The following is a 13,449-nucleotide window of genomic DNA, read 5'->3' on the forward strand; positions in this document are numbered from 1 at the left end:
CACATGCTAGAGCTTGATAATACATAGTGAAAACTTTAGTGCTGGGCCAGGATTCGCACCCATTCACACCCAATATGTGGAGATCTGCAGTTTTGACCAAACAATAAATAGTAGTCGAGCGGTATTGTCACGAAGGAATCAAATTCCGCGTTAAGGGCGGTCTGAGTTCCATTCCACGTTCAGAATCAATTTCATCGACATACAGAAGCTCAAATAAAAGATGGAATTGGTATCCTCTGACCCTACATAGCGTTTGTTTCGTTGCTAGAAATAAATAACTAGTATAAGAAAGGTTACCGGTGATAGAGTTCCCACATTTCGCCACTCCCGATTTAATTTTGGTTCAACCTAACGTCTACTCGGTACAGAAGGAAATCATGTTTAATGTGAATTTCAGACCACTATGCCATTATACACTCCTGGAAATGGAAAAAAGAACACATTGACACCGGTGTGTCAGACACACCATACTTGCTCCGGACACTGCGAGAGGGCTGTACAAGCAATGATCACACGCACGGCACAGCGGACACACCAGGAACCGCGGTGTTGGCCGTCGAATGGTGCTAGCTGCGCAGCATTTGTGCACCGCCGCCGTCAGTGTCAGCCAGTTTGCCGTGGCATACGGAGCTCCATCGCAGTCTTTAACACTGGTAGCATGCCGCGACAGCGTGGACGTGAACCGTATGTGCATTTGGCAGACTTTGAGCGAGGGCGTATAGTGGGCATGGGCGAGGCCGGGGGGACGTACCGCCGAATTGCTCAACACGTGGGGCGTGAGGTCTCCACAGTACATCGATGTTGTCGCCAGTGGTCGGCGGAAGGTGCACGTGCCCGTCGACCTGGGACCGGACCGCAGCGACGCATGGATGCACGCCAAGACCGTAGGATCCTACGCAGTGCCGTAGGGGACCGCACCGCCACTTCCCAGCAAATTAGGGACACTGTTGCTCCTGGGGTATCGGCGAGGACCATTCGCAACCGTCTCCATGAAGCTGGGCTACGGTCCCGCACACCGTTAGGCCGTCTTCCGCTCACGCCCCAACATCGTGCAGCCCGCCTCCAGTGGTGTCGCGACAGGCGTGAATGGAGGGACGAATGGAGACGTGTCGTCTTCAGCGATGAGAGTCGCTTCTGCCTTGGTGCCAATGATGGTCGTATGCGTGTTTGGCGCCGTGCAGGTGAGCGCCACAATCAGGACTGCATACGACCGAGGCACACAGGGCCAACACCCGGCATCATGGTGTGGGGAGCGATCTCCTACACTGGCCGTACACCACTGGTGATCGTCGAGGGGACACTGAATAGTGCACGGTACATCCAAACCGTCATCGAACCCATCGTTCTACCATTCCTAGACCGGCAAGGGAACTTGCTGTTCCAACAGGACAATGCACGTCCGCATGTATCCCGTGCCACCCAACGTGCTCTAGAAGGTGTAAGTCAACTACCCTGGCCAGCAAGATCTCCGGATCTGTCCCCCATTGGGCATGTTTGGGACTGGATGAAGCGTCGTCTCACGCGGTCTGCACGTCCGGCACGAACGCTGGTCCAACTGAGGCGCCAGGTGGAAATGGCATGGCAAGCCGTTCCACAGGACTACATCCAGCATCTCTACGATCGTCTCCATGGGAGAATAGCAGCCTGCATTGCTGCGAAAGGTGGATATACACTGTACTAGTGCCGACGTTGTGCATGCTCTGTTGCCTGTGTCTATGTGCCTGTGGTTCTGTCAGTGTGATCATGTGATGTATCTGACCCCAGGAATGTGTCAATAAAGATTCCCCTTCCTGGGACAATGAATTCACGGTGTTCTTATTTCAATTTCCAGGAGTGTATCTTATTCACCTGACGTAGCCAGAAGAGAAGAGAATCTGTCTCTCCCCATTAAAAATCATCAGCAGTAGTTGGAATCGAACCCAGACCATCAGCACAGCAATCTATCATCAATCCAACACACCACCAAACCTTTGCTCTGTAGTACGTTCTTCTATCATAACACTGTTGCAGCGCACTTGATGAGAATTCTGACACATAAGCTCCCTGTAGTGGTTTGCAGCATGTTCAGTACATTCATTTACCTGGTTGACCAAATCGCCATGAACTAGCTGCCTCGGCTACCCAGTGCATACATTCGACCCTATCTCACAATCGCCGGAATAAAATCACGTAACTGCCACCTACACAGAACTGCCAACAGTGTTGGATGCAGAAATTTAAATAGGAAGCGTTCCTTTCATTTTGAGCTACTCTATTGGGCTATCTGTTTGTTGAAAACGTCGTGCAGTGGAAAAGAAAAGCTGTAACTGTCTGTCTCTCAGAAGTCTAGTTCCGGCCATACACATTATCTCACAGCACTGTGGAATTCGGAAGTTCTGGAGGACCTGTTGCTGACTTCTAAAGCTGCTGTAGCTATATGATGGGTAGTAGTGTAACGGCAAGCGTTGCGCACCCTAGATCAGATTTACAAGTTCCATTACATTCGCTCCTACATTTTTTAAAACGCAATTCTGCTGTCTGCTGAAGTTACCAACTTAATGGAACTTTGAGCATAATTCCCTTCACTTCTCAACCCAATATAGCCGCATGTGGAAAAAGGACTAACTTCTGCGACATTTTGTTCTTTTAGGTTTAATAGACGGCCAGGCAGCAGATGCATCTCGAAGCTTTTGTATTATGAACGGGGAGAGCGCATCGAGCCATAATAGAACAGTATTTTCTACATTAACTGTCGTCTGGTAGTGGCAATTCATTCTTTTTCAAACCTTGTGTAACAGCTGTAACTCGGAACAAGTTTTCTACATGGATGTAATCTATAAACTGCATGTGCATTGTCAGACTGTTATATATAACATCAGAGAATCCGAATATATCGTTGATGAATAATACCTCTATCATTTTTAGTATTGTTTTAACAATGAAAGAAAGTTATGTATTCCTAGAAACGCAAAATTTGCTTGTCAACAGCGGAAAGAGGCGTCACCTGTTGTGCAGCATGGTAAATTTTTCACCGTTGCACTATGAGTTGAAAGTATTTTCTTGCGATTTCCTTATCGATGTTTGATCTGACTGCTTGTAGTTCTTTCGCAGAAGGGATAAAAACGTTACAGTCTGCGAGACATATCAGACGCTTTTTTTATAGCTGAACACGTCACCTCACAGCTAACGAAGAGGTACGCATTCTGACTTCCTCTCACGAGGCGAATATGTACTAGAACTTGTAAAGCGCTATTTAAAGGACGAGATTAGTAGAGATTTCCACGTTCAACGGCTTTCCTGGGCTGAAAAACCGTAAATTTACAATCTTTTATTACACCTCAAGCGATTACAAGTCAGATTATTCAATGGAAATGACAGTATATATCAAGTGAACTTTGAGGCTTAATTCCGTGGACAGCAGGAAGTAACTCGTCGATCACAGAGTTGCCAAACATACCTTGCCTTGTTGCCAAATCTCAGTTACAGTACCAGCAGGAAGAAGACGAACCGATGTGATCCTACAGCGGTCTGGGAAGTGACCATAGGTGGCGTCTCAAAGACGCGGCTGCTATGGCCTGGAATACGTAATGTGTCTAATTCGCATTTCGGTAACTAGGTTTAGGGACTGGAGCGTAGTTACTAATAATACTCAGAACTTACTGCAAACTAAGCATCATAAATCAGTACCTCTCATATTTGTTTTTATATTTCTTTCGTAACTGTACTCAAAACTAAGAAACTCATTCACGGACGTCTTCGTGCCTCGCCGATAGTCGAGCACACCAAACAAATAAAAATAAAAAAAAGAATGTGTGTGTGTGTGGGTGGGTGTGTGTGTGTGTGTGTGTGTGAGAGAGAGAGAGAGAGAGAGAGAGAGAGAGAGAGAGAGATCAAAGTAAAAAGAATGAGAGAGAGGGCAAAAAATTGTTGTAAAGGAATTGAATACCGCTATGTGTAGAAATCTTTCATTAAAATGTTATGTTTTACATCATTACGAAATGTCGTATTCATGATCTATGGAACAAGTATTAATCTGACCTTATCTCATCATATCATATTGCTGTCTAGCCGTGAACAGTCATGAATTACCGAAATTTTCGCCAGTATCAGTAACCAAATCTAAACTTGAAAATAAAAGACGACAGTTTTTGTAATAAACCGGGACTCCTATCAAGACCCTTTCATCCCTGTTAACTAACCACGAAAGATGTGTGATATGCCTCCATTCACAAGTAACAAAGTGTGTATGTAGTTAAAGATGAATCTCAGGATGTGAAGTTCTGTGACGGAGATACAAACCCAACACATAATCGGATTGTTAACTAAGTAAAATCAAATGTTACGTATCGGTTCTTCTTACCAGCTGATAGGTGTTTGAATCTAAAATAAGGACACAATTTTTTGTGTCCGAGCGACAATCGAACCGCACTCCTATCGTTCTTCTTTATCATCCACGAATATAGCTTAAGTATCAATTGCTTACTCACCAACAATAAGATATGTGGGTGTTTGACCAGAAATTGTTGGCAACACATGAACAGACATTAAAAATGCACGTTAATTTTCACTAGCAAGCCGATGTGCACGTGATAAGACTTGAAATGAAATTATGAATATTTTTGTACTGGATCAGAAATCGGACCCACATACTTACCTTTGGAGGAGACCTAGAGAAGAATGCAGTCTTGGAAAAAGGAACCAAATGATTGAACTATACTTTTTTCGAGAGATTCAGTTACTCGAAAGAGGAGATACGAATTCGAATCACAGTGGCCACATTTCCCAGCCCCAGGAGTGTGCTGTAACAGATGATGTGCTTAGCTTAAAAAATTAGTCACGGTGGAAAAATGCGAATCTATGAAATGGTTAAGTAGAAGTAAGCTTCTGACGTGGAGATTATGCTATTCTCACGCCAGCAGGATGTAAAGACTCTTCTGGGCATCATAGCCTCCATGTGAAGCCATTATGTAATTTTCACTAATGAAGGAAATTTCTTAGTCCTTGAATATCCACTATGAAGTGTGAAGTTACCGGATAATTCGATTATTACAGTCATTATTACTATCATTTTCTTCATACCGCTGCTGGAACACATGTGCTTGAAGATCATTTGAGGCCTTTTGGTCACTACAGAAGTAGTTGCCCAAGAACAGTTTCTTTCCCTGTCTACGTAATCCTTTTCATGTTAATATCAAACATCAGTAATAACTCGTAAATTACATTAAAACTAAAGTAATTGATGAAGACGTTACTTGATAACAAAATCGCGCTACCTTTCTTCATTTACTTGCGCCTAGAAATGGCTGTCGAATACTGCCAAACCAAAAGCCAAGGGATCACACTGCCTTCCGATATACGTCACTGTGAGTTCTTTCATATGATTTGGTCGACGTGACCTGTTTAGAGTTGTGTATGACAGAGAATGTTTTAGAAAATCAATTGTTTTCCTTTGCAATAAACAGAAAGATTTTCATTCTAAGCTACCCAAGTTGAAAATTTTCGCAATATTAGTTCAAATTTAATATTCCCTTCTATAATGTAGGAAAGTATTTCACAGTTGCCAAACCCACATCCGACTAATTGTCCTTACACTTAGTCGCTGACCATAAATTCTAGCTCAGAGTGACACCAGTTTAAGTAACCTAATGTAGCGAAGACTGTTTGCCAGCACTCTTTCTCACCGGAAAATATGCAATTCAATCATTGGGCTCCATAAGTACACTGTAACAATAATTTTTGTGTGTATGCTTATGCATACGGATTGTAGAATTTAGTGGTGCTCTCTCTTCCACGTCTGCATACAATATGCCTGACCTAAAAGGCCCTTTATCATTACAGGCCCTGGGCGGTGCAACATCATACTGTCAACAGTAATCTGCTTATACTGACAACGTCACTGTTCGTTTTACCTGATTTTGTAACCACTTAAATAAAACAATATGACCTTCCAGTGGGAGACATTTCGTCCCCCTTTAGCTTGTGTGAAATTGGTCAGTAAGCTTTTTGCCTTCCAACCAGCGAAATGCGGCAGAGTACGGCCTGTAAACGATTCACAAACCACGAGCTAGTGCCGTTGAGACGACTTCTTTAAACATTGGCGTAGCTAGAGGAATTTAATTTCTTCTTAAATCGTCTTATGCAGCAATGTTCACAGATATCTCAAATAGGAAAAGCTCTTTATCCAGGTACAAAGGTTGTAAAACAAACTTCCCACAGTTTGTGTCAGGTTGATCTTTCCGTCTGATAGCACTGCATAATTATTTTGTCTAAGAGGTATCACAAAAATTGTTCCTGTAGCTGTGGGAATCATTGGTTGAAAGCGAGTTTAACACCAGTGGGTACAGCACTGCTAAATATTCAAAATGATTATCAACCTGAGATCATCCACAAACTGAGGTGCATTTATAGTATTGAAGCTAGACTGTGCATCGTTGTCTTCCTTGAGTGGGCATTGGAATGCGTTGACACACACATGTACAGTACAATGAATACTTCGAATGCTATAGTTAACGTTGCTCTCATAAACAAATTTTGTTTTTTTAATTCTTCTGGTTCTTAAGAATGCAATATGTGTTGTAGATACAGTCTTAGAGAAAAAAAAAACTGACCGCCGCCACACACACACACACACACACACACACACACACACAAACACACACACACATTCTTTTTTTTTATTTTTATTTGTTTGGTGTGCTCGACTATCGGCGAGGCACGAAGACGTCCGTGAATGAGTTTCTTAGTTTTGAGTACAGTTACGAAAGAGATATAAAAACAACTATGAGAGGTACTGATTTATGATGCTTAGTTTGCAGTAAGTTCTGAGTATTATTGGTAACTACGCTCCAGTCCCCAAACCTAGTTACAGAAATGCGAATCAGATGCATTACGTATTCCAGGCCATAGCAGCTGCGTCTTTGAGACGCTAGCTATGGTCGCTTCCCAGACCGCTGTAGGATCACATCGGTTCGACTTCTTCCCGCTGGTACTGTAACTGAGATTTGGCAACAAGGCAAGGTATGTTTGGCAACTCTGTGATCGACGAGTTACTTCCTGCTGTCCACGGAATTAAGCCTCAAAGTTCACTTGATATTTACTGTCATTTCCATTGAATAATCTGACTTATAATCGCTTGAGGTGTAATAAAAGATTGTAAATTTACGGTTTTTCAGCAAAGGAAAGCCGTTGCACGTGGAAATCACTACTAATCTCGTCCTTTAAATAGCGCTTTACAAGTTCTAGCACATATTCACCTCTTAAGAGGAAGTCAGAATGCGTACTTCTTCGCTAGCTGTGTGGTGACGTGATGAGCCGTAAAAAAGCTTCTGATATGGTTCGCGGTTCCTGCCTCGCAGACTGTAACGTTTTTATCCCTTCTGCGAAAGAGCTACAAGCAGTCAGAGCAAACATTGATAAGGAAATCGCAAGAAAATACTTTCAACTCATAGTGCAATGGTGAGAAACTTACAATGCTGCACAACAGGTAACGCCTCTTTCCGCTGCTGACAAGCAAATTTTGCTTTTCTAGGAAGACATAACTTTATTTATGAAATGCCACATTTGCATAATTGTTGAGTATGACACAGCATACCAATTAAACACAGACCCAATCGTAGTCTAAGTGAGTAGTATTTTACTAATTCGTGCCGATTGAGGCACGTTTGTTTACAGATACTCAGTTTTATTAAAACAGACTTTCGTCTTATGGTTATCGTGGGTAGTTTTATTTCATTTCTTATAATACAGTGCACAGTTTTCGTAAGGTTTCGTTCATGTTGTTGAAACAATACGAAACATGAGAGAGAAATTAATCATCAACGATATATGCGAATTCGCTTATGTTGTCTATAACAGTCTGACAATGCACATGCAGTTTATTGATTACATCCATGTAGAAAACTTATTCTCAGTTACAGCTGTCACAAGAGGTTTGAAGAAAAATAAAATGCCACTATCAGAAGACAGCTAATGTAGAAAATACTTTTCTATTTTGGCACGATGCCCTCTCCCTGTACATAATTCAAAAGCTTCGAGATGCATCTGCTGCCTGGCCGTCTATTAAACCTGAAAAGAACAAAATGTCGCAGAAGTTAGCCTTTTATCAACATGCGGCTATTTTGGGTTCACAATTGAAGGGAATTATGCTCAAAGTTCCATTAAGTTGGTAACTTCAGCAGACAGCAGAATTGCGTTTAAAAAAAAGTAGGAGCGAATGTAATAGAACTCGTACATCTGATCTAGGGTGCGCGACGCTTACCGTTACGCTACTACCTGTCACGTAGCTACAGCAGAAGTCAACAACAGGTCCTCCAGAACTTCCGAATTCCACAGTGCTGTGAGATAATGTGTATGGCTGGAACTAGACTTCTGAGAGACAGACAGTTACAGCTTTTCTTTTCCACTGCACGACGTTTTCAACAAACAGATAGCCCAATAGAGTAGCTCAAAAGGAAAGGAACGCTTCCTATTTAAATTTCTGCATCCTACACTGTTGGCAGTTCTGTGTAGGTGGCAGTTACGTGATTTTATTCCTGTATTTGCAAGATAGAGTCGAATGTATGCACTGGGTAGCCGAGGCAGCTAGTTCATGGCGATTCGGTCAACCAAGTAAATGAATGTACTGAACATGCTGCAAACCACTACAGGGAGCTTGTGTGTTAGAATTCTCATCAAGTGTGCCGCAACGGTGTTATGATAGAAAAATGCATTACACAGACGAGGGTTTGGTGGTGTGTTGGATTGCTGATAGTTTCCTATGTTGATGGTCTGGGTTCGATTCCAACTTCTGCCAATGATTTTTAATAGGGAGAGACAGATTCTATTGTCTTCTGGCAACGCCAAGTGAATAAGGTATAACTTTGTTGTGGTCTGAAATTCACGTTAAACATGATATTCCTTCTGTACCGAGTAGACGTTAGGTTGAACCACAATAAAGTCAACAGTGGCGAAATGCGGGAACTCTGTCACCAGTAACCTTTCTTATACTAGTTATTTATTTCTAACGACGAAACAAACGCTATGTAGGGTAACAGGACACTAATTCCATCTTTTATTTGAGCTTCTGTATGTCGATGAAATTGGTTCTGAACTTGGAATGGAACTCAGACCGAGCTTATCGCGGAATTTGATCCCTTCGTGACAATACAGCTCGACTACTGTTTGTTGTGTGTTTAAAACTGCAGATTAATCAACATTTGCACGTATTGCGCATGAATGGGTTCGAATCCTGGCCCGGCACTAAAGTTTTCATTATGTATTATCAAGCTCTAGCATGAGAACACTTATCTGCTGGTGGATAACAATTTTGATTTTTAATCCACTTTTATTCGCTGTCAACACTAACAAAATCTGTCGTTTTTGACTCCCATTGGGACACTGAACTATTTGAGAGATAACTGAAAGTTCAAGGATGTTATTCCGAGCTACTGGCGGAGAAAAATTCGGTTTCTGACGTCCCTTTGTGTGTAGTCAACGATATGTGTGGGGTTCGATTCCCAGTCAGGACTGAACTCTTCGTCATATTATTTCTAGTTCAAACATGCTCACATATCGCTGCTGGTGTAACAAACCCATATTTAACGTTCGTTTTCTCTAGAATATAACAGCGATAGGTGCCGGGTTGGAGTTCAATTAAAACTTATATCTTCTGGAGCGAAAATCGGATATGTCACAGTTGATTGTGCTTCGATAACAATTCGATTAGATTCTGGGTTCGAATCCCTGTCCAACACAAAGCTTTACCTCACGGCTTTTGAAGTAAGTTACTTGTGAATAAGCAATATTTGACATTTCTCGTAGTTCTTTAACACAGACAATAGATGCTGGGTAGGAATACGCACCCGTTATAAATGTCTGCGTTATGTAATTTAAAGATTATATTTGCTAAATGATACTGTTTAAAAACGAGGTATATCACTCTCTGCATGCCTAGTCAGGAATGATTGTTAGTTTCCGTCAGTCGCGAAATCTTAGTCTGCATGACCTGGGTTTGAATCCATATTCAGAACGAGACGGTTCGTCGTGTCATTTGAAGTTCATACATATTCTCAGCTAGCTGCTCATGAATAACTTAAATTTTTAATGTCATTTTGTGTTAAATAACAAGTACGATGTGTTACTTTGAAGAGGAAATCATGAATAAGACGAACTTACTACGTGCATTGCCTATCTGACGTAATAATGAGAGTGGTAACATTCCAGGTATGTCATTTATTGCAATAAATGTGAGCTTACAAGCCTTAAGGACAGTCTTATCTGTGATAAGGTGTTCCCTGGTATTTCTAGTATTGTGGTATAACTTTACATCTTGAATTATTACGATACAGAGCAGTGTTTTCTAGTGGTGACTTGTTGTAACCATTTTCAATAGTCAAACAACTGTACCAAAGAGCGAGTAGAGGACCTGCTACAGAGCTGCGTTATGTGGGTTGCATGCGAACCAGGCGAAATGCAATTCAGGCCGTTCGGATACTTTTGAGCACTACAGTACATAAATGCGTCGTCTTAGAATAGTCTCATAGGACTACAGACGTTCTCCATCCGTACATCTGTATCCAGGGCAGAGGCACGGGCCCTTGAGGTACGCCCGATGCTACCTCTCCCCTGGCTGTGCCTTCCTAATACGTTCCGTTTGCAAGGAATGTATCCAATCGTACTTGTCTTCGGGTATTCCGTATACACATGCGACGGTGCGGAACTGTGTCGAAGGCGTCCTGTAGTCAAGCGACAGTGTATTATCGGGGCCTCATTTATTGTCTCAATTCTGATTCTTATGATCCAACAGATTAAGCCGATTTGTACGTTTTGGTACTAGCAGAAACTGCGTTGATTCCCATATGGGAGTTATTCAGCTTTTAAAAGAGAAATGCATGAGTACAGTTAACGTTCCATAATTCAAGAAATTGGCGTCAGTGAGATGGGTCTATTGTTTTGCGCATTGTTGTTAGTACCTTCCTTACAGTCTGGAAGAACCTGCACCTACTTCCTCTCACGTGGCACGGTCCGATATCCCAAAGGCCAAAGCTAAACTAATGCTAAAAGAGGGCCAGTTAGTCAGCATATTTAGTAGAGAATCTATGCCTAACGGTTATCTTGTTCTGGGATCTCTATCGAGCGATCTGTGCTGTCACCCAATTATGTCCTCACCTATTTTTGTATCCATTATTGCATCTGTACGACAGTTGAACGTATGAATTGCAGTTTTCGTGCTTGGGTAGCCCAGTGGGTAGAGCCCTTGCCCACGAAAGGCAAAGGTCCCGAGTTCGAGTCTCGGGCCAGCACACAGTTTTAATCTGCCAGGAAGTTTAATATTTCTCTTGGTTTTCTGAAATCATTGTGGAACTGCCAAGTGAACTGCTATTAAAGCTGGTGTGCGGATTCCAGGAGGCTGGAGACGTATCATTAGACTTTTGGAAAAATATCAACCACACAATCCCGAATACAGAAAGAGCAGTTACCTGATAGAAGTATCACATAATCAGCTTAGCGACTCAGGCATACGTGTTGTTGACAAGAACAGTATTCAGAAGAATGGAAAAGAAAACTGAGTATCTGCTAGGTGACGATAACTTTGCAGTTCGGACAGGTAAGCGCACCAGAGAGGCCGTTCTTCAGTTGCGAGTGATAACGAAATCAAATCAAGACACGTTCATAGGATTTTTCGACCTGAAAAATTCATTTTACAATATAAAATTGTTGCAAGATGCTCGAAATTTTGAGAAAGGTAGGAGTAAGCTCTGGCGATAGACAAATAATATACAATATCGACAAAAACAAAGACGGAATAAAAACAATGGAAGACCATGAACGAAGTGTTCTGATTAAGATGGAAGTAAGACAGGCATGTAGACTTTTAACTCTGCTGTTCAATCTAGTTGTCGAAGAATAAATGACGCAAATGAAGGAAACGTTCAAGAATGAAATCAAAGTTCAGGATGGAACCGTATAAATGATAAGATTCGCTGATGACGTTGCTGCCCTCAGTGACAGTGAAGAAGAATTATTAGTTTGACGGAACACTTTGAGAACCCTGGTACGATAATGCAACAATTTCTTCATTTTGAAGATTATCAAAATTATTTAAAAAATGAGGAAAAGTTGATTTATTCAGCCATGACTTCAATTTTGAAATCATAACTAATTAAAAAGAAATCAAAATAACATTTTTAAGAACTTACTTGGCTAATCAAAATATCGGAATAACGCAATATTGTTAATATAAACAAATGTTATGGTACTGCTATGTGAATTCAAATGGTAATCGCTGGAGAGAAGAAGACTTGTTTATGCGAAACGCTATTGAGGAAGTTTAGAGAACCGAATCTATTATCACGTAGTGACCGTGAAGACAAGATAAATAGGGCCCTCATGGTAGCATATGAGGAGTCTTTTTCCCCCATTTCATTTATGTGCAGAACAAGAAAGGAAATGGTTCCACCATGGACACATCTTGGTGGCGTACGGAGTATGTATTTAGATGTAAAAGTGAAATATTCCTCTTGGGATGTCAGAACGGTTTCCTGAAGTAATCGTACTTTCCAGTTTACTTCACTTCGTTGACTCATTGTGAAAAAAAAAATGCGTGACTGTTAGAGCTCTCGATGCCATAGCTTTGCGTCACGCAGAGTGCTTTCAGTGGGAAGTTCTAAGGCTTTCGGAGAACGATAAAATACAATATGTTATTTCTTATTAATTTCGGTGTGTTTTAATAGATGAGACAACATGCAGACTTATGGGAAAAAAGATGAACTGTTCACATTTGGAACGAAACTCACCACTTTAGCGGAAAAGTTGCTTTCGAGTCTTCGGGAGAAGTGAAGAGCAACATGAAAACGGTCGTCTTTTGTACTGACTCGAGAATAGTTACGACGTCATTTTTAAAACAGCTTCGAAGTTAGTGACTCAGATGCCACAGTTATCAATGGAGGAAAATTTTCTCGTTGCTGAGTGGCGGCTTTAAAATATGCCCTTCACCTTGTCCTGCGTTGGAACGCGGTTGTTTACTGTTTGCTCAGAATATTTTCCTTACACTCAGCGCGTGACCGCGAACTAGATACGATAACACCTCCTATTGTTTGTTATTTTACCGAAACTTGTTCTCATCTGAATTTCCATTATTATCTTAGAAATGTAAGGCCTTTGTTTAGCTTTTACGTAGTACACCTTCATCTTCCACAAAAATATCATTCATAATTTCTGTACATTCTTTTGAAATGAAGTTTTTCGTTCAGAAAGATGATCAGGACACAAAATCCGAGGCAGTTAACAATGAGACTATTGCAAGGGATTGAACTCTATAGTGTCTCTCATCAGTAATAAATTAACAATGCCAATATGTTCAAATGGTTCAAATGGCTCTGAGCACTATGGGACTCAACTGCTGAGGTCATTAGTCCCCTAGAACTTAGAACTAGTTAAACCTAACTAACCCAAGGACATCACAAACATCCATGTCCGAGACATGACTCGAAC

General features: G+C 41.6%; 1 protein-coding gene across 1 annotated transcript in view; it reads right to left on the bottom strand.

The window, feature by feature from the left end:
- LOC124613127 overlaps positions 1 to 12,807 on the bottom strand; it is a 29,354-nt gene extending 16,547 nt beyond the window's left edge. The window contains exon 1 of the mRNA XM_047141743.1: positions 12,753 to 12,807. The gene's annotated coding sequence lies outside the window, so the exon portion shown is untranslated. The remainder of the gene's footprint in view (positions 1 to 12,752) is intronic.
- Positions 12,808 to 13,449: the final 642 nt, after the last annotated feature.

The sequence above is a fragment of the Schistocerca americana genome, chromosome 4 (assembly GCF_021461395.2).
Source record: "Schistocerca americana isolate TAMUIC-IGC-003095 chromosome 4, iqSchAmer2.1, whole genome shotgun sequence".
NCBI lineage: Eukaryota > Metazoa > Arthropoda > Insecta > Orthoptera > Acrididae > Schistocerca > Schistocerca americana.